The sequence below is a fragment of the Leopardus geoffroyi genome, chromosome E2 (assembly GCF_018350155.1).
Source record: "Leopardus geoffroyi isolate Oge1 chromosome E2, O.geoffroyi_Oge1_pat1.0, whole genome shotgun sequence".
Classification (NCBI taxonomy): domain Eukaryota; kingdom Metazoa; phylum Chordata; class Mammalia; order Carnivora; family Felidae; genus Leopardus; species Leopardus geoffroyi.
In genome coordinates this window covers 41,570,142-41,593,097 of record NC_059335.1, presented here as the reverse complement: position 1 = coordinate 41,593,097, position 22,956 = coordinate 41,570,142, and the positions used below count along the sequence as shown (strand labels likewise).

Sequence of the window (22,956 nt, the reverse complement as noted above, 5' to 3'; positions counted from 1 at the left end):
TGGACAGCTTCTTCAGGGAGGCCTTGCTGACAGGTGGGGTTTCACCTACCAGTTGACAGAGGAACAGAGGGCTCATCCTCTAGAAAGAAGAAATAGCAAGTTCCCAAACTCTCAAGTAGGAAAGGACTTTGTGAATCTATGGAACCAAGAAGAAACTAATATGCCAGAAGGATGGTGGAAAAGGTGGGGTGTGGTCCCAGCAAACAGAGCAGTGGGTAGGAGCCAGATCACCCAAAGCTTCATAGACCAGAGAAATTTCATTTCATCTCCCTGGCAAGCAGAAGCCACTGGGTTTTGGGCAGGGGGTGTAGCATGATCTAACAATGTTTACCTTTTCAGTGCATAGCTACAAAGTGCTGTGTGACTTTGAGCTGGACATTAACCTCTCTGGGCCTATTTTCACACTTGTAGTAAATGGGTTTGAGTGAATTGCAATGATCTTTTCATCTTCGGTATCTTGACTCTGCATGTCCCTTGTTTACATTCGCACCTGGGATTGGCCCATCTTCACTTTGCAAGGAAATAAGCTACCTCTCGGACATCCTCCCCAGTCCTTCCTTCACGAATGTACCTGCCTGAGCCCATGTGTCAACACCAGCCCGACCAAGACATTTTATCCACAATTGTGCAGATTAGAGGAGGAGGCAGAGATTAGAAACGGCAGGGCTTGCACATTCCGACGGTTCTTAACTTGATTTAAACTTTTGACCTGTAATGCTTCCCAGCTGTTTTGGAGTCACACATCCCATCTTGATTAGACTCGCCCCCAAAAGTGATCCAAACAGAGGGGGTTGTTTCAGGGACCCATCACCCTGCCTGGCCCTGGGGTTTGCAATTCCTGGCTGAAGGTGGTCATGGCCCCCAAGCCTTTTGCTTAACACAGCCCAGCAGCAAGGGCTCACTCTCTTCCCCTCTCACTCTGTGCACACGGGGGCCACCTTTTTAACAATCTGTTTTTACAATGTGGAGAAAGAGGTGGGAGCAGGGGACGAGCCAGAGTTCCTGCCCCCCCACACTTAATGTACCCCAGGTGGCGGGAGTTAACTGGGAAAGCTTGGGGCTCGGATTCCAAAGTACACATTGAAATAAATGAAAACCAACTGGAGTTGCAATGGGCAGAGGCACAAGAAGAAATTTCATCTTCGAGGTTATTTTTTCTTTCTTTTTTTTTTTTTTTTTTGTTCAGAATGCTAATCACGGGATGAACTCAGAAGGAATGTGCTTTCTCAAGATGAATTTCCTAACATGGTAGAAAATGGACAGAATCCAGGAAGCAGCTCTGTCTATTGCCTGGGGATGGATGTCTGCGTGCTGGCCACGAAGGGTGACCTCTCCATCCATCACCGGGGATGGAGCCCTGGCGCCTGTGGCCCACAGGATTCGGGGAGAGAGCTAAAAGTCCTCAAGTTTCTCCTGATTCTCTAGAAGCCAGAAATTCAGAGCCCTGGGTCCCACATTTGGTTTCTCCGAAAATAAGCTTTCAGGTGATTCTTTTTGTACATGATGAGAAAATGCCCCAGGAACTCATATTTTTGTTCTGCGTGTTTCCTAGCATCTACTCAACTAAAGCACAACAACGTATTTATGTAAGTTTGTGCAAATCAGCTGACAAAGATTTCCTATTATTTATTTCATGGACTCCATTCACTGGGCCACCCTGGAAATTTACGGGCGTACAATTGTTTGGAGACAGTGTATGTGGCAGGTTATGGAAACCAAACCTCCAGTCAGAACAAACCACCTTCACCATTTGGAAGCGTTGACAGGTCCCTGCTCACCTGGGCTCTCCTACTGAGCCTGGTTCCTGAGGGCCTTCCTTCAGCTCCTGACTCAGCCAACTTTCTCATCTTGGTTACCACAGACTCTCTTCTTGCATGGTTGATTCCAGTCTCCCCTGATTCTGTGGCTCTTCCCCAAACGTACCAGGCAAGTTCTTAATCCCTTTGCATGCTCTGTTCCCTCTGGCTGTGAGAGTTTCCTCATGTGCCCTCAAGTCCCTCACTCCATCCACCCTTGAAAGCACATGCTCCCTGGAAAGCCTTCTCAGTGGTTTCAGGTACAATTATTTCCTGTTATTTCTCACTGGAAATATGGCATTAGGCCCATTGTAAGAGGATCCCATTTTGTGAGCCTTTTGAGGGTAGGCGCCCTGGTTCATCTCTGTTTCTCACAGTCCTTGTCCAATGCCTGCACAAAGTAAATGCAAAATAAATGTTTTCTGATTGAATTGGAGCAGTTAATAAATATAAAACTTTATATAAAGATCCAGTTTACAAATAACAGTAATTTCTAATGAACTCTACAAGCATTTTTTGAGCGTCTGCACATCCAGGCATTGGGTGACAGCTTCTGCTATCAGGGCACAGCGTGGGTTGGTGTTTTATATTGCCATAACACAGGTGCAGACATCACCATAGCTGGGACCCACCAGTTCCTCTCTTCTCCGTGACATTTTCCTCAGCTCTTTCCTGACTCCTGAGCATGCCCAGTGAGCCACACTGGGGAAAGATTTCACAGGGCTGGGACTGTCAGCCCCAGGGGCAAGGTGACCAGTGTTTTATTACATGATTACCATGGACAAGGTCCCATGCCTCAGTCACTTCTTTCTTAAACCTCATACCATTCCAGAAAGAATCCAAAGAAGGAGACTGTTATAAGTTCTGTTTTACATATGAAGAAATGGAAGCTTAGAGAAGTTGTCATTGGCCTAAGATCATTCATCTACTGATTATATGTCTAGAAATCTCTAAAGACCCAGAACTCGACTTTGAAGCCTAGACTTCTTTCACTGATCCCTGACGACCTTGTGTTCACTACTCCCACCCCTGCCTCAAGCAAAGTTCCTTATAATAAACAAATATATTTAACTGACCCTACAGGTGCATAACTATGTATATCTTGTTGGTGAAAGGGCATCATCAGGTTCAACTCTATTTTTTATGCTATACTTATTTTTTATGATGCACTCTGGGACTTCCAGATGCATTCAAAACTTCCCTAGGTGTTCATTCATAAGGCAGATTCTACCTGCAGAGGAGGGTTCAGGGGACACAGAAGTGTTGGCATCAGACTCTGGTCCTCCAAGGAAAAGCTTCTGCAAGGAAAACTGGACGTAGCTTGATGCTGAGGCTATGAGACACTCACCATCAAGAGGGAAGCCAAGGATTCAGCCAATGTGTGCAGGACTCTTGGGACATCATATCCATCACCCCTCTGTTCTATCTACTGTGTGGGTGGAGGGAGGTTTTATTTTATAGTATTTTATTTTATTATTATTTTTTTTACTTTTCATTTGGATGTGACCCATCTTGTCAGCCCATTCTTTTATGCCCATGCATACAAATTAATTCTGTGGGTAATTCTGATAGAAAATTTGATGAGTTGGCCAGAGAAACTTCAGTAAGAGAAATTAAATTAAAAGTAGTAATTTTAAGAGAGGAGAAAAATAAAATGACAGTTTTGATCATTTCAGGCCCAGGGCATTGGATGGAGACGACATTTCAGCATTCTAATTCATTTCCTCATTTTAATTCTTTATTTAAATTGCCACTGCATCTGGAAGGAGGCTTTTCAGCCCATCCTGAACTTGCAGGAAGTGGAGGAGGTTTTGCTGCCCGGGTTTGTTCACTAGATGGCGTGGCTCAGACTACTTATCTGCGTTGCCCGGATTCAGCTGGCTCAGGAAGCCAACACTGGACTCCTGTCAAATTTCTGTTAATTTCATTTGGGACAAACAGCATGCCCCTAAGAGTATAAGAAGTCGGGGGATTCTTTGATTCCCGAAGCAAGAGTTATTGCTGGAGAAGTGCCTGCTACTGGATTAGGAAAGATTCATAGAGCCTGACAGTACCTTGTAGATCATCGTGTCCATCTGTGGTTTCCAGACTTATTCGTTAGAGTAAAACACTTTCCTCAGCAAAATGCTATGCAGAACCAAATACGTAACACAGGAAATAGCATAGCTCCTGTGGTTGCTTTCTGGAACCCTTGGGATTCGAGAACTATTGATCTTATACCTTCCCTCCCTCCCTCCCTTCTCTTCCTTCTTCTCTCCCTTTCATTTTCCAGAGTTGGAAATGGAGGATGAGAGAGGACAAGATGTTCATGGCAGATCTTGGCCCCAAACCAGTCACTGAATAATCTTTCTGTGAAGCCACTGCCTTGTTTATTTAAATCCCGCCGAGTTCCCATTAAAGGAGTCTCCAAAGAAAATGGTTCTAAATTCCCTGGGAGATACTGTTGTGGATGGAGACACGCAGTTGTTGAATCAGTGTGTTGACACTGATCATAAATTCAAACAGGACAAGTGTGACAATGACGAGTCTGTGGATTCCGGGCCAGACACTGGACAAACTCTTTCATGCCTTATTTTATTTTTCTTCACAAGAAAAATGTGAGGTTTGTTTTTCTATTCCTACTTTACAGATGAAGAAAATTAGATTCAGAGGTTAAACTTTTTGTATCAACTAATGTATTAAGGTAGGGGTGAAGCTCTTATGACAAAGAGACCCTACAACACAGTGTCTTAAGTACAGTAGAATTTACTTCTTCCTCACATGACAGTTCACAGGAAAGTGACCCAGGGCAGCTGGGTGTGGCTGGGCTCATTCCAAACTGTGGCTTCTATCTCTGTATCTAATATGGCTTTACCAGATCCTTTCGCCTCCCAAACATCAGAGAAGCCATATAGCCAGTAAATGATGGGGCCCAGATTTGAACCAAGTCTTATGTGATTTGAAAGGCTGGTGTTAACTGACCACTGGACAAACTTCCCACGTTACTGGAGCACCTGGGTGGCTCAGTCAGTTGAATGTCCCACTTCAGCTCAGGTCATGATCTCACAGTTTGTGGGTTTGAGCCCCGTGTCAGGCTCTTTACTGACAGCTTGGAACCTGGAGCCTGCTTTGGATTCTGTGTCTCCCTCTCTCCCTCTGTTCCTCCCCAGCTCATGCTCTCTCTCTCTCTCACTCTCTCTCTCTCTCTCAAAACTAAAATAAAAACAAAACAAAACAAAACAAAACAAAACTCCCAACTTCCTCCATTACTTCCATCCCCAATCATTACAGACCAAATATAACAACCAACTCCCACCATCTAAGGCATCATGGTTAGTTGTGGTAGCCAGCCTGCAAGATGGCTTCCAATCATTCCTACCTGTGGTATCCATGCCCTTGCGTAGTTCCCTCTCACAAGAATGGGGCCAGCCTGTGTGGTCAACAGAGTATCATGGATATCATCGACAATACCTTTTGAGGAGGCTAAGTCCCCAAAGATACTGAACTTTCTGCTTAGCTCTTTCTTGGATCCCTAGCTCTGGGGAAGCCAGCATCATGCTGGAGGACACTCTAGCAGCCTTATGGAGAGGTCCACATGATAAGGAACTGAGGCCTTCCAACAGCACCCAACACCAGCTGGCCAGCCGTGTGACTGCACCACCTTGGAAGCAGATCCTGCGGTCTCAGACAAGCCCGTGGAGAGCTGCACCCTGGCCCGATCCCGAGTGTAACGTCCTCAAACTTCCCGCACCAGAATCAATCAGTAAAGCTGCACCCAGATCCCTTGCCCCATGGAAAATATGTGAGATAATAAATGTTTATTTTTATTTTATGCCACTAAATTTCATTGTAATTTGTTATGCAGCTATAAATAGCTAATATATTAGTATAGATGGGAGGTTAAGAGGATGCATTTTTTTTCTAGCCCAAACTTCAACCACCTTCTCAGGAGAGCCTTAATTGATCCCATCAGGGAAGTAGCTACTTTTCTTTCCTCTGAGTCATGGTTCCTTTACCCCATCTCATGTCACTCAAAGCTGAACTACGTATGTTTACAAGTCAGTTTCCTTCTCCAGACCCCTCTCGTTTCTCAGTGACAATGCTTGTGTTCAGATTCTTCTTCCCTGTGGCCTAAGAGCGCCAGATTACATGTGTATTGAAGTGACTGCCTGAAACCTTCTACCTATCCTTCAGCTCATTTGTTTTATAATATTATGCACATATTTGCTTCAGATGTAGGCTCTAGAAACATTGTGTTGCCTTTTACATGAAGCCTCTCAGTTGCTTCTTTGTTACAGTAACAGGTTTTTAAAAATACTCTGTATAAATAAAAGATAAATCTCCTAAGGGCCAGAGATCATGCTGTTTTAGGAGCTTTTACGAATAGTTAGCACCTCCTTATTCTTGAAAATCAGGCCTGAAATCTCATCAAAACAAATGTCCCCTGGAGATCCCCAGTGCTGAGATTTTTTTTTTTTTTTTTAAATCACATTCCCTCTTTTCCCATTTAGAAGAGGAGAGAGGAGGCCTGTCATGAGCTTGCTTGGCACAAGTCTCCCCTGTTCCCCTGACCTGGGGGTTTCTACCTTCTGTTGGACCTACCTGCTGCATTTCTGAAGCCACCTCATTTCCAGTCATGCATACAGCCTTGTGGGTAACCTTTTTGCAAAAGCACCCAAGAAGTTTCATCTAACTTTCCTTCCACGGCGCTTAATTTAGAACTGTATCAGAGGGAAGTTGGAACACATTCTGTGTCCTTTTGAAACCTGGATATTGTTCTCGGTCTTCAGACTCTAGGAAGTTAGGGAAATTTGTGTAAGTTACACGGATTTGACTTTTGGTTTCACAAAGGAAGAAGTTGAAATATTTTCAGTGTGATTGTGGCTTAACAAATGAAAAAGGAAAAACAGGGTATTTTGTGATGGTCTACATTGTTCTCTCGTTGAAAATGCCGTAGACGCAATTCCTCATGGGTATCCACATTCCCATCTTTACTGGGCCTTTGGTCAGAGACTTGAGTCTACATTGATCTACAACCTTCCTCCTCCAAGAGTTACGTGTTCATATTAAAGAACATTAAGGAGCAGATTTTCTTTTTTGCTTGTTTTTCATGATGACCTTAATTAACTCACATGGGACAGTGATTAAGATCATGTTTATGAAAACAGTCATGCATCAAATGCATCATCAGAGAGAGGGGTTGTAAATTTTATCCCCCAAAACTTCCCCCACCCCAAACACATCTCAGTTATAAACATTTTCCATGCTTACCCAGATTTAAGGCTCTATCGATCCACATCATTGATCGAATAACATTGTATTCTTTGTTTTTGCTGTTAATGAAAAAATCAGCTACGTGAATTCCTGTGTCACTTGTAAGGTGCATCCGTGTTTTTAAGACATAATGAAAAGGGAAAAGAAATATTTATCATATGTTTAAGGATGTTTGATAAGTTTCTTGAGAGGTAAAGTCTCTTGATTCCTGGAGGTGGTCAGGCAGAAACATGAATGTAGGTTAACGCACTGGAAAAAGGGCTCTAAAGTCCTGTCAATATGCCTGTTTCCAACACGAGAGGGAAAGATCTTTGAGGAAAGGGATGATGTCATGTGCACTGCTGGGTCTCTAGCACCTCGGTCGATGCCCAGCACCCAGAGTCACTTGATAATTATTTGCTGAAGGAATCAAATATCAGAGATCACAGGGCCTCCCTGATCTCTTCCGAGTTCCACCCATGCCCTCATTATCTCCCCACCTCAGAAGGCTGTTGCAAGCATCGAATGAAGTTACCATGCACCCAGAAAGTCCTGGTATAAGTTAAATTCTCAGCAAACAGATGTCTGCTCCTTCCGCTCCTCTTCACGCTCCCCCTCCTTCCATATTCTTTGCCTACTCAGGATCCTTCAACAGAAATTAAACTTTGCAGACGTATTCCCCAGGGCCTTCCCGAAGACATACTCTTTCTGGGAGAAACTGAGTTTATTGACTCTTCAGCCTTGAGAGAGCAGTACGGGGGGTGGGGGTAGGGGGTTTGGATCGGGGCTGGTAGAGGCCCTGCTCCATCAGGCTGGGGGTGGGGGGCGGGCAGCAGCCCGTGCCACAGGACGCTCCTTTCTCCCCGCGCAGACCAAGCTTCCAAATCGGGGGAGGCTTTCCCTCCCACAGCGGGGCTCATGTCACCTGCCCCCTGAATGAAGTCTAGGTTGTTGGGTATGGCACTCAAGGCCTAGTTCTTTGACCTAAGTTGTACTTCTGTCTTTGTCCTCGTACTGTATCTATCACAGGCCTGGAATGTGAGAGGGGCTGGGCACATTCACGTGGGAGATGTGAAGAAGGAATTTTTTTCCTCCCCATCCATTTTCTTATTGAAGGGTGCTAGAATCCGGGGGACTGTGGTTTGAAGTCCAGCCCCAACCTCGTGTGCTCTCCCTCTCTGCCCATGATCATCTTCTTCCAGAACGGCCTCCATTCATGTCGTCCGTCATCACTTCAGGCCCATGTGGCTCACGGCCTGCCACCTCCTTCCTGCAGCCCAACATACCTGCCTTTGCAGAGTGAGAACTTCAGTAGCTTTGGTCTGCTTTTATTAAATGCATCCAGGTGGAGATGAACCTTGTATGCTGGGCTGGAGGTGAGGGTCATTTCCCCAAAATGCAGTAGAAGCCAAAGAAGAATTTAAAGTGGGGTTGACAATATCAGGCTTGCGTGTTCGATCACTCAGGCAGTGTTGTGGTGGACAGATTCTGCAAGGGAGAGATGAGAGGCAGTGAAATAATTTAGGAGTTGAATCAGGCTTGGTTGGGTCTGTTGGTACTAAACCCATCCCTTACCTGTCTTTTTATTCCTGTTCCCTAGCTTCAGAGGGAAGCCGGGATACTCGGTGTCTTTGTTCCTTTCCTTCCTCCTCCTCCTTCGCTCTCTCCCTCTCCCTCAGTCTCCCTCTGTTCCTGTCTCTCGCTCTCTCTCCTTTCTATATAGGCCTTCCATGATTTCAGCTTCCCCCACATGATTCCAGACTCGGGACTCCAGTGATGTTATCTCCCCCCTTTGCCCCTGAAATCTAAGGAAGGTAGCAACTTCCTGCTGCTGTGAATCTCTGTCACCTCTGTGGATTCTCAGCTCTTCCAACACTGGTATAACCAAATTCCTGATTTTAGTTCCTCTTGTTCGGATACTTTCTGTGTTTCTGTTTTTCTGTTTGGACCCCGAGATAGCAGGCTATTGAAGTCATACATGTAAAATATGTGAAGGCCTAAATAAGAGTGGCTGGAGGAGAGGAGAAGGTTTAGAGATGGCCTTAATTAAAATCCTACATAGAGGATCTTCTTGACCTAAAGAGTATCCTTTGTGGGGCGCGCCTGGGTGGCTCAGTTGGTTGAGCATCTGACTTCAGCTCAGGTCATGATCCAGCAGTTCATGGGTTTGAGCCTCACATAGGGCTCTGTGCTGACAGCTCAGAGCCTGGAGCCTGCTTTGGACTCTGTGTCTCCCTTGCTCTCTGCCCCTCCTACGCTCATTCTTTCTCTCTTTCTCTCTCTCCCCCTCTCAGAAATAAATACACATTAACAACAATTAAAAGAACATTAAAAAAAGAGTATCCTTTGCTATTATGACATTCCACCATTTGGGATACTGTCCCCTAGATCTCAAATAGCATTGGTCTTTTAAGACCCCCTTGTTATGTAACTCTGCCAGTAAAGAATGATGCTTGGTCAGGCATGGATGCTTTAATTTATCACCAGTTTTCACGTTTCCATGAAATGAAACAGACAAGGAGAACAAAAGACTAAAACAGAAATTAGAAGAGAGACAAAGCATTAACCTACAAGTTAATAGACCAGGTATTTTTGGTTATTTGTTTGCTTTGGCTAAGTGTCTAACTACCTGGGTGATCTCAGGTGAGTCACTTTCCTTCTTTGGGGCTTACTTTCTCCATCTTAAAGAATATGATGCTAATGTGCCTTCCAGTCTTGGCCAAAATTCACCATACTCTCTACTGTCCTGAGAGCTTATCATGGGATCCATCCCATTGACTTGATGACTTCTCACGCTCTCAGTGACTGATCCGTGATATTAAAGCCCGCATAAATGCTAATAACCTTGTTTCCCTTTGAAAAGCTATGAGAGTACAGATGGATTTTCCAGGCCCCATCTGAGCTTTGCACCCAGCAAATCAAATATCACACATTTAAATGTCCTTGGCACTCAGTGTAGACAGAAGCCTTAGCCAGACATTGCAAGGAAGGTTGGTTCATTCACCACAAAGTAGTTCAAAGTCAGACCCTCTGTTTTTGAAATGAACCAACTTGCCTCTCACCGTCTGTTTTGTAGGACCTGGAATGATACACACTCTTATTTCCATTTGCAGCCTAATCTGTTCCCAGAAATATGTACTAGAAACCAGGAGAGAAATGTCATCCTTTGGCTGGATACCCTAAGATACCACAAGCTACCTTCTTTTTATTTTCTTATCTTTTCTGTATTTTAAATTATCATGCTTTTCTAGAAATATCTTTATTTAAACATATTTCTCTGTCTGGGAGAGTGGAAAAATGCATTTCTTCCTTGACTGGCACTAAGGTCCATGCTGGAGATGGTGTCTCCTTTTTGATTAAGCAGAATCTCTCATGGGGACCTTGGCGTCCTTGCTATATAAATTGTATGGAGGTGTTTGTTTAGATGCTGATGGCAGCTTTCCAACCCATAACATACATGTGTAGTCTGTGGCGAACACTTTGCTTATGTTGGGGATTTCTGAGATTAAAGACATGTGGCCCCTTCCATTCAGGATTTAAAACCTGACGGGGAGAAACAGAATTGTGAATAATATATGCAATAATATTGGTGGATTTATAGTATTGGATACCTCTGTGATCTTGCAAGGTTTACCCTCATCCTCCAAAGCCAAAGAGTGGCCATTCGTGGCCAATTACTGAATTGCCGGTGTAGAACCACTGAGTGAGCTATAAGGCGTCAGGACTAGAATTAGATCTTAATTTGCTAAATCTTTTTTTCTTTTTTTCTTATTTAAGTGAGAGTTGCATGCACATGAGTAGGGGAGAGGGGCAGAGAGAGAGAGAGAGAGAGAGAGAATCTTAAGCAGGCTGTATGCTTAGCACAGAGCCCGATACGGGACTCAATCCCACGACCCCGGAATCATGACCTGAGCCGAAATCAAGAGTCAGATGCTCAACCGACTGAGCCATCTGGGTGCCCCCTAACTTCCCAAATCTTGGCAAAAAGAGTTATTCTAATCATTTTTCCAATATGGGAGATTATATACCTGCATGTTTGAAACAAAAGTTTCCAATATATTCAAAAGTATGACCTGTCAATTTGAAGGTATGCCTCAAAGGTCATAAAAATGGTACATGGGTCTCGTGCCAACACTTTCTCTTAAAGGAACACACCCTAGGAAGCTATAGATGCTCTCAAATGTGTATTGTATGTTCATTACAGAATTATTTGCAGTAGCCACAGGAGAAAAATACCACCTAATTATAAAGTGTGTGTTCAGTCAATTATGGTAGGGTGATATGATAGAATGCCATGCAGTGGTGATGTAGAAAAGGACTTAATGGCAGGGCAAGAAACTTATGATACATAATTTGATAACATAGCAGGTGATGAAATTCTGCAGGCAGTGAGATTAAATTTAAATATTTGCGTGTGTTTGTGTATGTAATATAGTGATAGATATATATGTAGGCACGCACACATATTGGAAGAAATGTAGAAGGGTATGCACACTACTTAACACTGGTTATTTCTTGATGAGGCTATGTGAAGTGACATTTTGTTTTGTGCATGTATGCTGTAATGTATGTGGATTGCTTTTAAAATCAGAAAATGTGTTGATTGAAAAAAAATGGGACTGGTTTCCAGATATGCTGAAGCCAGGACAATTAGTGGGGGCTAGCTGTCAGAGCCACTGGAGAGATTTTGAGTCTACAGGCTTCAAAAAGCCCTTCCAGAATGAACTCCAACTTTGACATTTGGGAATAGGCCACTTGAAAATGCACATTCCAAGCACATCTGTGTATGTAAGGCTGAGGGTAGTTGTACTAAACAGATCTCTGGATGACATGGGATAGTTGGTTGGGTTGGACAGACTGACAATGGAGAGTCTTAACCAGATGGAGTTCACGGGATGGGGGCTCATGTCAATGCTCCCATCTGCTTCAACTGCTTCTCAAGGCACTGCTGTCACAATAGGGGAGTAATTAGAATAACTCTGAAGCAAGACAACCAAGCAGTTGCTCTGACATAGTCTGACTCAGACTTCAATATTGAATCAGGATCATGGGTATGGGATGGCTCTCCTCTTACCTGATTCATGATGGGGATTTTACATTGGAGGCACAGAATGATAGTGGAACTTACTCCCTGAGACTAGTGATATACCTGAATGCATCTCAACAGTGCCCTACGAACCCCTTTCTAGAGGGAAAAATTGGAGGCTTCCTTTGCAAATAACTAAGACAACAAATTACCTATTGTTTGGGTATTTGTGGCCCACAGTGTGCATCGATTAGATGTAGTTTCCTTGGCTCCCTTCCACCACACTCATGCCTTCTTTCCATTCCTTTTTAATTCCCAATAAGGAGGAAGGATTGGCTAATCTGAATGAGTCCAGGAAAGCCACTGACGTTTTGCTGCTGGGTGTGGTGATCATATGTTAAGGCTCATTATTCCCATAACCATTCTTTTTCTTCTTCCTTCTCTACAAGTCTGGGCAGGGCCTATCCTCAGGGCCAGTTTTCTTCACTCTCCAGGTTCCCTGAGTTTGCAGCTGGGCAGACAAGGGGATCAGAGCCCCTGTTTTAGTTCCACTACTAGCTTGCCATCCGGAGCAAGTATGCATTCCTCTGTGGCCTGCAGTTGTCCCATCTGTGAACCAGACGGATAGGCTTGGTAGTCCCCAAATTGTCTTACAGCAGGATTTCTCAACCTATTGACATTTTGTGCTGGATAATGTCTTTGTTGTGGCGGGCTTTCTGTGCATCACAGAATGTTTACCAGCACCCCCGGACAGTAACACTGCCCTCTCCCCTTATGACAACCCCAAATGTCTCCAGACATTGCCAGATGCCCCCAGAGGAGCAAGATGGCCCCTAGTTGAAAGCCACTGCATTTCTCCTAAGACTTTCTAGGTGCACTTTCACCCCCCAGTTGCAGTGTTGGAAAGTAGCATGTGGTTTTCCTGATACATGTGGGCAGGTATCTCTAGAAAAGCCACATCACGGAGAGTTCAATTTAAAACTCTTGCCCTGACACACAGCCACGTTGAGAGGTCTGGCTCACCTCCAGCAGACCTCAGACACCCTGAAGGGTGGGTGTTCCCCTTAGGGACCTTTAGCACAGCCCCTCCTCCGCTTCCAGAGGAGTCAGGGAGTGAGGCCTTGTTCTGCTTCCTGGCCCCTGAGAGCCCATGGGGATTTGGGGCTTGGCTCAGAGCCCACACAGGGGAGAGGCTGGTGTGGAGGCGAGACCAGGGCAATGAAGAGAGAATGCAGGAGTGGGGTTAGGCATTTCCTTAGCTTCATTGGAAACAGATGCCTAGCGGAGGTGGAGGGCTGGGGCCTGCTTCAGACCAGCGTGCTTGGCAGCTCTCCTCCCCATATCCCTCAACCCCCGCTGTCTTCCCCCCAACCCCCACAGGCACCACCAGGTGATTATTTAAGAGGGGGGCTCTGGTTTTAAGGGAAGCTATGTTTGTGTGACACAGGAATGAAATCTGTTTTCGTGAGAGCATGAGCATATGTGATAGGACTCTATACATGTGATCATAGATCACTGGGATTAAAGAACATCAGGGCAATAAGGTCCTTCACTGATCTGAGTTCAGCATCTCCATCTGAGGTCTGAAATCAAAAGTAGAATCCAGGTCAGTTAATTCCCATGGTCTTTACCCATAAACACCCAAACCTCAAGTCCTCTTTTAAGATGTAACTCATTAAAATATAACTGACTACACCTGCCATTTGTGGCCTGTGCCTATGGCAGACATTACTAACTGATCACAGAACTCTTTCTTCCTGGGTCTTAATCCTGCCTCATGATCTTTTATCTACACCACTGTTTAGGTAGCTAGTACCAATCAGAGACGACATATTTGTCAGTGATTTGGTCTGTCAGGGTCTTTTTAGAGATACAGTTGACCCTTGAACTACTCTGGTCCACTTATATGAGCATTTTTTTCCATAAATACAGCAGAGTACTGCAAATGTGTTTTCTTCTCATGATTTCCTTAATTATGTTTTTTTTTTTCCTCTGTGGCACCTGGGTGGCTCAGTCAGTTAAACGTTCGACTTCGGCTCAGGTCATGATCTCACAGTTCATGGGTTTGAGCTCCGTGTCGGGCTCTGTGCTGACAGCTCAGAGCCTGGAGTCTGCTTCTGATTCTGTGTCTCCCTCTCTCTCTGCCCTTCCCCAACTCTCTCTCTCTCTCTCTCTCTCTCAAAAATAAATAAACATTAAAAAAAATAATGTATTCTCATCTCTAGCTTACTTTATTGTAAGAATATAGTATAAAATATCAGTTAATGAACTGTTATGTTATCAATATGGCTTCTGGTCATAGCCAGCTATTAGTAGTTAAGTTTTGAAGGGGGGGCCTGAGTGGGTCAGTGGGTTAAGCCTCTGACTCTTGATTTCAGCTCAGGTCATATCTTGTGGTTCATGGGTATGAGCCCTGCGCCGGGCTCTGCTCTGACTGTGTGGAAACTGCTTGGGATTCTCTCTCTCTCTCTCTCTCTCTCTCTCTCTCTCTCTCTCTCTCTCTCTCCCTCTCTCTCCCTCTCCCTCTCCCTCTCTCTCTCCCACCCCCCTCCGCTTGTGCATGCACACTCTATTTCTTCCTCTCAAAATAAATAAATGAATAAACCTTAAAAATATATATATAGTAGTTAACTTTTGGAGAATCAAAAGTTATACACTGATTTTTGACTGCAGGAGGGTGTCAGAACCCCTAGCTCAGTGTTGTTCAAGGGTTGACTGTTTGTGGAAGCAAGGGCCTGTGGATATGTGTTCCTTTGAGATTGTCTTTTTGAGAAATGATCAAAGGAAGTACGTCAGAAGTATTTGCTATTCCAGGGCTTCTCGAACTTTACTGTGTACATGAATTACCTAGGATATCTTTCTAAAATGCAGTTAAACCTGGGGAGAGTCCTGGGATTTCTGAAGCTCTAACAAGCCCCCAGGTGACGCCGATGCAGCTGGTCCACAGACCACACGTTGAATAGCAAGCTGTTCACCCAATGGGTTATTTTACCACTTAAGAAACCGATTCAAGAGGCTGAAGAGAGGAGTCAAGGCTGCTTCACCATCAACATGACAAGTTGCTTGGTGCAGGAATTCCAATAACCTTTTGCTCATCGTTCTGTATTTCTACTGACTTTTTTCTATCTCTCTACCCCTGCACCCATCTTGCGGTTACCAACCTGGTCAACTGGGAACATCTCAGAACTGATGTCCACCTCCACTGTGGTGTGTTCAGACCCTGACCACAAGAAAGCACTGTTTGTCTTCACATTTCTGATCCTTCTGGAACATTCTTAAAGATCCTGCAGGAAGCCACACTGTGCTGAGAATTGAACCTTAACCTAGAGCAATGGAGTGGTTGGGTAGTCACTGAAAGGTCTACTTCCTTTGAGCGAACCTCATTTATTTATAGAAGTCCTGCTGTGTGTGTGGGGGACTCATCAGACCTTACATGTCCTGTGATGGCTTAAGAGAAAGGGGTGGGGCCTCATTTTTTGGTAAATCACCTCTGAGTTGAGAGAGAGTTTTTAAAATCCACCCTGAATAACAGAAAAGGGAAGAGTAGTGGGAAGGGGGCATTCCTTTCTTTTTATTCAGTAATTGAGACATCTCACCTTACAGTGGCATAATTATATTGTCAAATGGAAGATGCTTCAAGTAATTAGCAACATAATTAGTCAAGCTTTACTGCTCCTCATGTCCTCAACTAGAACAATCCTTGTATCCAGTGCCCTTTGCAGCACAGGACAGTCCTCGACAAGGAACACGTTCTTTTTCCTTTTCTTTTAATGAACAAAGAGAGAAAAGGACAACGTATGCAGGGTCTTTTAGGGATGCCTCAGAAAGGCTGCCTATTTGGTATTGGTTACCGAATAAAAACTGAATTTGGGGGAAGATACCATTAAAAAGCACATAACATGGCTTTGGTCAGGTTGTTGTTGCTGCCCTTGTTATTATTATTAATAATAGTAACACTTTCTTAGAACTTGGTTGTTCCTTCCTCGGGGTTTATGAACTTCTCTCTGACAATTTTTTCATCAAACACAAACACTTGGAAATTTTAGCTGATTTTGCAGAGCTTGTAAAGAAGTCTCTTGATGCACCAAACCCTCCCTGCCCAGGAAAGCAGAGATGTGAAGGAGGTCAAACAGGCTCTGGTCTCCTCCAAGGGATGAATCTGGGTTTTGTCCTTGCCCTTGTCCTTTGCACTTGACATATGGTTGGCATCCAGTACATGGTGACTCCATGAGTGGTACCCAGGCCATATCAACTGGGGATAAAATGAGGCCAGGTGCTATTCACCATGTACTTGGCCAAGAGCTTCAGTGCCTTTATACACATTAGCTCATTGGCTTCTTGTAGCCGTCCCACAAGACAGGTGGCATCATACTCTATTGAGAAGAAAGCCGAGGATCAGTGAGGGTGTATTGCTAGTAAACTTGGATCATGGATTCTAACTGAAATGTCATTGGCCCCCAAGTCCACAATCTGATTATTACCCCAGTACACCAGAATGACGAAGACCATTTCTCACCCATTCCAACTCCCTTCCCCTCACCAGATTCCTCTCTACTACTCCACGACTCATTGGTGCTCTTGGATGTCAGTCTTGATGGGGCTTCCTGACTATCTGAGCTGTGGGGCCTCTGGGAGTAGTGGGGAGCTAGGGGGCTGCCATACTTTCTAGTCGACCTCAGAAACACACATATTTAGATTTGAATCTAAACGCTACATATCTGAGACAAATTACGTCATCTTTCTGAGTTTCTGATTTTCAGTCTGTTAAATGGGAATGAATATACAGACAGACATGGATTGATGGGTGGTTGAAAGAATGGAGGAATCAATGGATTGGTTAATCCAGAACAAATAATTGATAAGAAGGTGATGGGTGAGAGGGTAGGCTGTGTTGGCATTAACGTGTATAAATGGGTAAGAGAGAGATTTCCTTTCCAGAGTTGAGATGCTGCTACATCTTAGTGTCGGGATGAAAGGACTCAGGAGTAAAAAGCAGCCAAGATACAAGGTTAGAACCCAGCTGGGGCCTTTGTAGTTCATTTTGTCTCAGGTCAACCTCTGCCAGGTTTGTGTCAGGGAGCATAAGCTAGACGCTGCATAAAATCAGAATTCCATGGTCAAAGGTCTTTAGGAAATTTAACCTGCTCTTGGAGATTCACATAGATGAGCATATTAAAGCCTTTGAGAAGTCTTACAGAAACCTGTTCTATTATAAGTGTCATTACTGTTTAAAATTCAGTGATTCTGCAAACTTTGCTCACAGAGCCTATGTTTCACGTATTGCTTGTTAACTTCAAGAGGAACTATGTCCTGTAGGGTGTGAACTTTACACACGATGGCCCAGATTACAGAGCACTCTCGGTGTTACATCCACTTGCATGCGTTGGTGGTCATGGAGAATCACACACATGCTTGGGAGGCAGCCTCCCGATGATCCCGTGATAGAATTAGGACTGGTATTACTGTCTCCATTTCACAGGTGAGTGGCTGGGACTCAGGCAGGTGGAGCGAGTTGTCTCAGCTCGCGCGGCTTACAGTGGACAAGTTGGACTCCAGTCTAGGTCTGCCGGTGCCAAGTTGGTCCTCTTAGAACCACATATACTCCCACCGGGCAGCCACGGAGGCCTTTGGGGTCTGCTTGGTTGTCTCTGGATGCCAGATCTGTCGAAATAGGTCCAGGCAGCCGCACGCACTTCACTTTGTGTAATGCAGAAATGCTGAGTGCACTTCATAGCCCGACAAGCAGCTCTCCAGCAAAGGATAATGGAGCAGGAGAGAATGATCGCACTAACGAAGGCAGTAATTACCCTATCCAGGACTTGTACAGCACTTGGCCGTTTTACGAGCCCCTTCACGCTTGGCGTCCTTTCTGATCATCGCAGCTACCCGATGCATAAGCGAGCCTGGCCATCTTTCCTCATCTGACACGGAAGAAAGCGGCAGTGCAGAGAGAGGTTAAGGACAGAGTAAAAACTCACACAGCATGTCAGCAGCAAGCCGGTGATCCTCTCTCCCGACTATTTCTAACATTCGGATTGACATCCAATAGAGAACATGGTAGAAACAAAGCTTCCTCTTGCTCTTCCTTTCCTCCTTCCCACTCTGTTCTTTCCTCCTTCCTTCAAAATGAAAGTTTCAAAATACAGAAATACTTAAAGAGAACCATCATCCTTTATCCTACCATCCAGAGATAACCACCGTGTATTTGCTTCTGGTAATTGTTTTCTGCACATTTTCTCTTACTTAATTTTCTCCAAAGCATAATTTTAAATGTCTGCAAAGAATTACATTTTATCTTAGTTTTACATAGCCCATCTTTTGTTGTTGGAAATGTAGAATGTTTTCACATTTTCTATAATTTAAATAATGTGCTAAATATCACTACACATAAATCTCTGTGCACTTGAAAAACTATTGTCCTTGAGGGGCACCTGGGTGGCTCAGTCGGTGGGGCATCTGACTCTTGGTTTCGGCTCAGGTCAGGATCTCATGGTTTGTGAGCTTGAGCCCTGCCTGGGGCTGTGCTGGCAGTGAGGAGCCTGCTTGGGATTCTGTCTCTCCCTCTCTCTCTGCCCCTTCCCTGCTTGTGCTCTCTCACTCTCAAAAGAAATAAACTTAAAAAAAAAAACCCAAAAACTTTTGTCCTTGAGATGAATTTCCTGAAATTTTAGAGTCAGAAGGGTTCCAGATATTTGATACCTTTGCCAGATATTTCTAACTTCCACCTAGAAAAGTTTCACTAGTTCCACAGCTCCCTGAGCAACTGTTTTTCAACACTTAGTATTATAATTCTTTTTGACCTTTTAAAAATTCACAGGTATTGTTTTGATTTCTATTTCCTTAATTACCAGTTTGGATGATTTTTATTTAATTTTTTTTGGCAAATTTCCTGCGCATGTCCTTTTCCTGTTATTTCTATTTTTGTTTCACCTGGGTTATGCTTTTGTTGTTAATTTCTTAGAAATGTTTATATATTAAGGGAACTAACATTTATGTTGCAAATGTTTTTCCCTAGGTTGAAGTCACAGAGAGTTGAACACAGTGAGCCATGTTTTTAAAGTTTATTTATTTTGAGAAAGAGAGAGAGTGAGAGTGCATGCATGTGTGAGTGGGGGAGAGGCAGAGAGAGAGAGAGAGAAAGAGAGACAGAGAGAGAGACAGAGAGAGAGAGAAAGAGACAGAGAGAGGGAGAGAATCTCCAGCAGGTTCTGTGCTGACTGCATGATGTGGGGGCTTGATCTCATGTGAGATCATGACCTGAGCCGAAATCAAGAGTCCAATGTTTAGCCGACTGAGTCACCCAGGCGCCACTGTGAGTCGTGTTTTTAATTGATGAGGGAACCTTTTTTGGGGGCGGGGGACAGACTTCAGTCCAGGGTTAAGAAACAGTTTCTAGTGATGATGAAAGTTATGCAAAGAAGGGATTGGTGGCTTTGTGACAACCCCATTTCATGAAGGGGTAAATCAAGACTCAGAGAGGTCCAGTAACTTGCCACAGGTCATGCAGCAGAAAGTCTCAGAAATGAGATTTGAACCCAACTTCTGTGTTCTGTCTACTGTGTGGCATCGTGGCATCCAAAGCAATGTTGCAGATATAAATGGGTCACAGTCCAGAGAAAACATCAGACAAGGAAAGAGGCAGGAGAATGGAGAAAACTAGTAAGAAATTGCGATTGGAGTCCTCAAATAAATGCATTCAAAGAAGCAAGGGCAAAGGTGCCCATTCAAAAAGAGATGGGGTTACATGGCCAAACCACTGTCCTCGTCCCCACCTTCCCTCACCCCCTGGGGACCCGACCTTGGGTGCTTTTAAAGCCACTCTTGGCTTGCTCAGGTTCAGACTCATTCTCTTAAGAAGATAGACATGGTGTCACCTTTTGAGTGGTACCATTTCCAGTATTTCAGATTCTCTCTCTCTCTCTCTCTCATTTCTATTTCTTTTTATTTATTTTTCTTAAACCGCTGAGCCTGATAAATTAGGGCTATTAAGAGACTCTTTGTTATTCTGTCCTGGGTTACTATTTTAAGGGCTAAAAAACACTCATAAATATATGGATGCTCCGACTGTAAATGGATACGTTTTCGCCAGTGAAAAATTCATTTTCTCTAATATACGTTTTTAAAGTGTCCTGCTGAAATTCTGCACAATATCTCACCATGATCTTTCACTGTACCTCTCATTTTTATCCGATAAAAGCAGATCCATCATCAATGCGGTGCCTTTTCTCTGCACCATAAATAACAGTTGGGGAAGGGGAGCCTCTCCCACAACGCAGCAGCATCGGATTTTAACCAGTTTTGGAATTTATTGTTAAGCCTTCTTGGGATGGGAGCCAAAAGTACTTGCATGCCCATCAATTACCTCACGGCCTTCCTGGTTTTGGACAAAGGCATCCAAAGCCCAAGCACGGAGAAATTTGCATCTGATTTTCACCTTCCTTTCTGGATGGAAGATGGGATATAGTAGGTTGTTATACATCCCAGCACTTCTGGGTCAGCCCCAGTTTATGCTTATGGTCTCAGTGAAATTATCACGAATGACCTCTTCCACTCTCAGAAGTGTCTTCGTTTAGATGATAAATTATATGGTCGCTACAGATGTAGGCTTAGAAACACCGTGCCCCATGTTGCCTCTCATATTTTCCCCACCCCCCATCAGATCCTCATTCTGTGTATTAAAACTAGTTCCCCATCCATCAACCCCTCATCGTAGTCAGGAGACCTATAGTCACAGGGAACATCTCTGGGCTGGAAAAAGTGAAGAAAGGAACCTGGTGTTCAGTCCCACCATGTGCAAGGCTCTATGGTAGAGGCTTTTCAGAAAGGTCATGCTTTCATTGTGAGATCAATCCCACCAAGTACTATAATTCATCAGTTTCAAAATGCATGTGTTTTTTATTCATTAATAACTCAAAATTGGGCTGTGCCTTATAACAGATGTCACCTTATCACTGCTGTTGGCCATGTAGCATCGTGACATACACAGTGTTGCCTTTGCTCGTACCAGCATCACAACTCCCAGGATGGGTGTCAGTGGCTGGGAAGAAAATCCTAGAAGCGGAGATCATTTTTTTGAGTCCCCAGGAATCAAATGGTTGTGCAGAAAGGGTGACAGAATTGCCAAATCAGAGGTATTTAGCAATACTCTGAAAGCAGGCATCAACAGGAGGCCAGCGCTGCATCACCGCAAAGGCAGAAGGAACATTCAGCAAACATGTCTCGGTTCTTTTTAAGGATTCTTTTAAGAACTGCTGTATCACCTATAATCTTGATGACATGGAGGGCAGTGCTCTTTGGAAAATTACCTACCTGATGATTTTGAATCACAAAGTGACTCTGAATCTGAAGAAGGTTTAGGGATACTTTCACCCATTTAATCCACTCATAATTTTCCCTTTATACATAAGCCCAAGAGTGATAAAATACCTGCCAATTAAATAGAGAAGAGCATTTAAACTAGCAACAAAAAATAACTTTTAAGAGACTTAAAACATCAGGTCCAAGTGATTTGGAAGTATCCTTTCTCAGTGACGTAGAAGACAACACGCATCCTACAATTGATGGTGCCTGATGGTGATTCAATACGTGGGCACTGGGTACAGGTGGGGCCATTTCACAGGTGAGCCTAGAAAGGTCATGTGGTTTGGTTGGCATAAAATCACACAGTTAGCCAGTGGCGGTCCTGGAGGTGGGTTGGAATGAGTCAAAAATTGATTTAAGTAACAGTCATGGAGTTGTGACAAAGTGCCAGACGGTGTCTGTTGAAACATATTTGGACCTTGTCTTCACAGAGCTTCCTGTCCTGGGAGGAGAGGGCCAGTGGGGGGGACAAAGAGGTAGGTGCTTGTGATGCACCCTGAAGGCTCTGATGGTAGCAGGACAATCAACCTTGAAGTTGGGGCTCTGGGGCAGCATCCAAGAGGAAGGCTCCACCACAGCGGGGCCGGAAGAGGAAGAAGGGTTGCTCCTAAGACAAGCTTAGTGCTCGGAGGAAGAGAGTTCCGCCCAGGACCACAAGTACCCACACCTGGCGGTCCCACACCCACCCTTTCTGCAAGGCACCACTCTGCCTCTGAGCGAGCGTCATCGGTAGTGGTTGGTTTGGGCAGTACCCCGTGGTAGACATCAGCCGTCCCGTGCAGTAACAAGGTTTCCCTGGGCACTGATGCTGTGGACCTTGTTCCCATAATTCTCCCAGAAGTCGGACGCAGGCAGTAAAAACCCCAATTTTAGGGTGAAAAGAAACACCATTCCAAGTCCTAACCTGCTGTGCCTAACATCACGCGGGTGGTACATGATGGTACATGATGGAGATTCCACGGGAACCCCAAAGGGCTCTCAAAGCGAGAGTTTTTGCCCCTATATCAAACCGCACCTCCTACTTCCAGAATGAGAGAGGACTCGGGATCCCTTTATTCATTCCCTCCGTGCCCTGGCGGTGCGGGGCGGGGAGGCAGACAGAGGCCCCATGCGGGCTGGCAGTGTCCAGATCCCGCACAGCGAGGGCCAAGCCAGGACCCGGGCCATCAGGGGACAGGCAGCCTGCTCTCCACTCACTCTACCTTCCTTACTTTTATCCACATGTATTTAAGGATCGCCCAAGCAGAGCAAACCACAGCTTTAAAGCAATTACTTGGTGATGATCAGGAAGGGCTGAGGGGATTCTGTTTGCTTATTTGTGTGAACCTAAAATGCCTGCTTTCTTAATTAAGCCTTAACTCTGGGTTTTGCCTCAAGCTTTTCATTTTTTCCTCGTTAACAGGTCCCAGCTTTCCGCCCTCACTGCAGGCCTTGGGTTTTGCCCAGGGGCTTTCTCTCCCTCCTAAGAAGCATCTGCTCCTGCCCCACCACTGAGGATACCTCCCTTTTTAGCCCCACTCCCCAGCTGCTTTTAATTTCATA

The 22,956-nt window shown here is 44.6% G+C and overlaps 2 long non-coding RNA genes across 2 annotated transcripts in view; one reads left to right on the top strand and one right to left on the bottom strand.

The window, feature by feature from the left end:
• Positions 1–22,956, top strand: part of LOC123579258 — a 400,496-nt gene that overhangs the window by 216,697 nt on the left and 160,843 nt on the right. The gene's annotated exons all lie outside the window — the stretch shown is intronic.
• On the bottom strand, positions 1,896–21,607 carry LOC123579257. The gene is made up of 5 exons (XR_006702702.1): positions 21,059–21,607; positions 8,315–8,516; positions 7,047–7,108; positions 6,378–6,568; positions 1,896–2,187 (listed from the first exon to the last, which is right to left on the bottom strand). It is a non-coding gene; the product is annotated as an uncharacterized LOC123579257 (long non-coding RNA).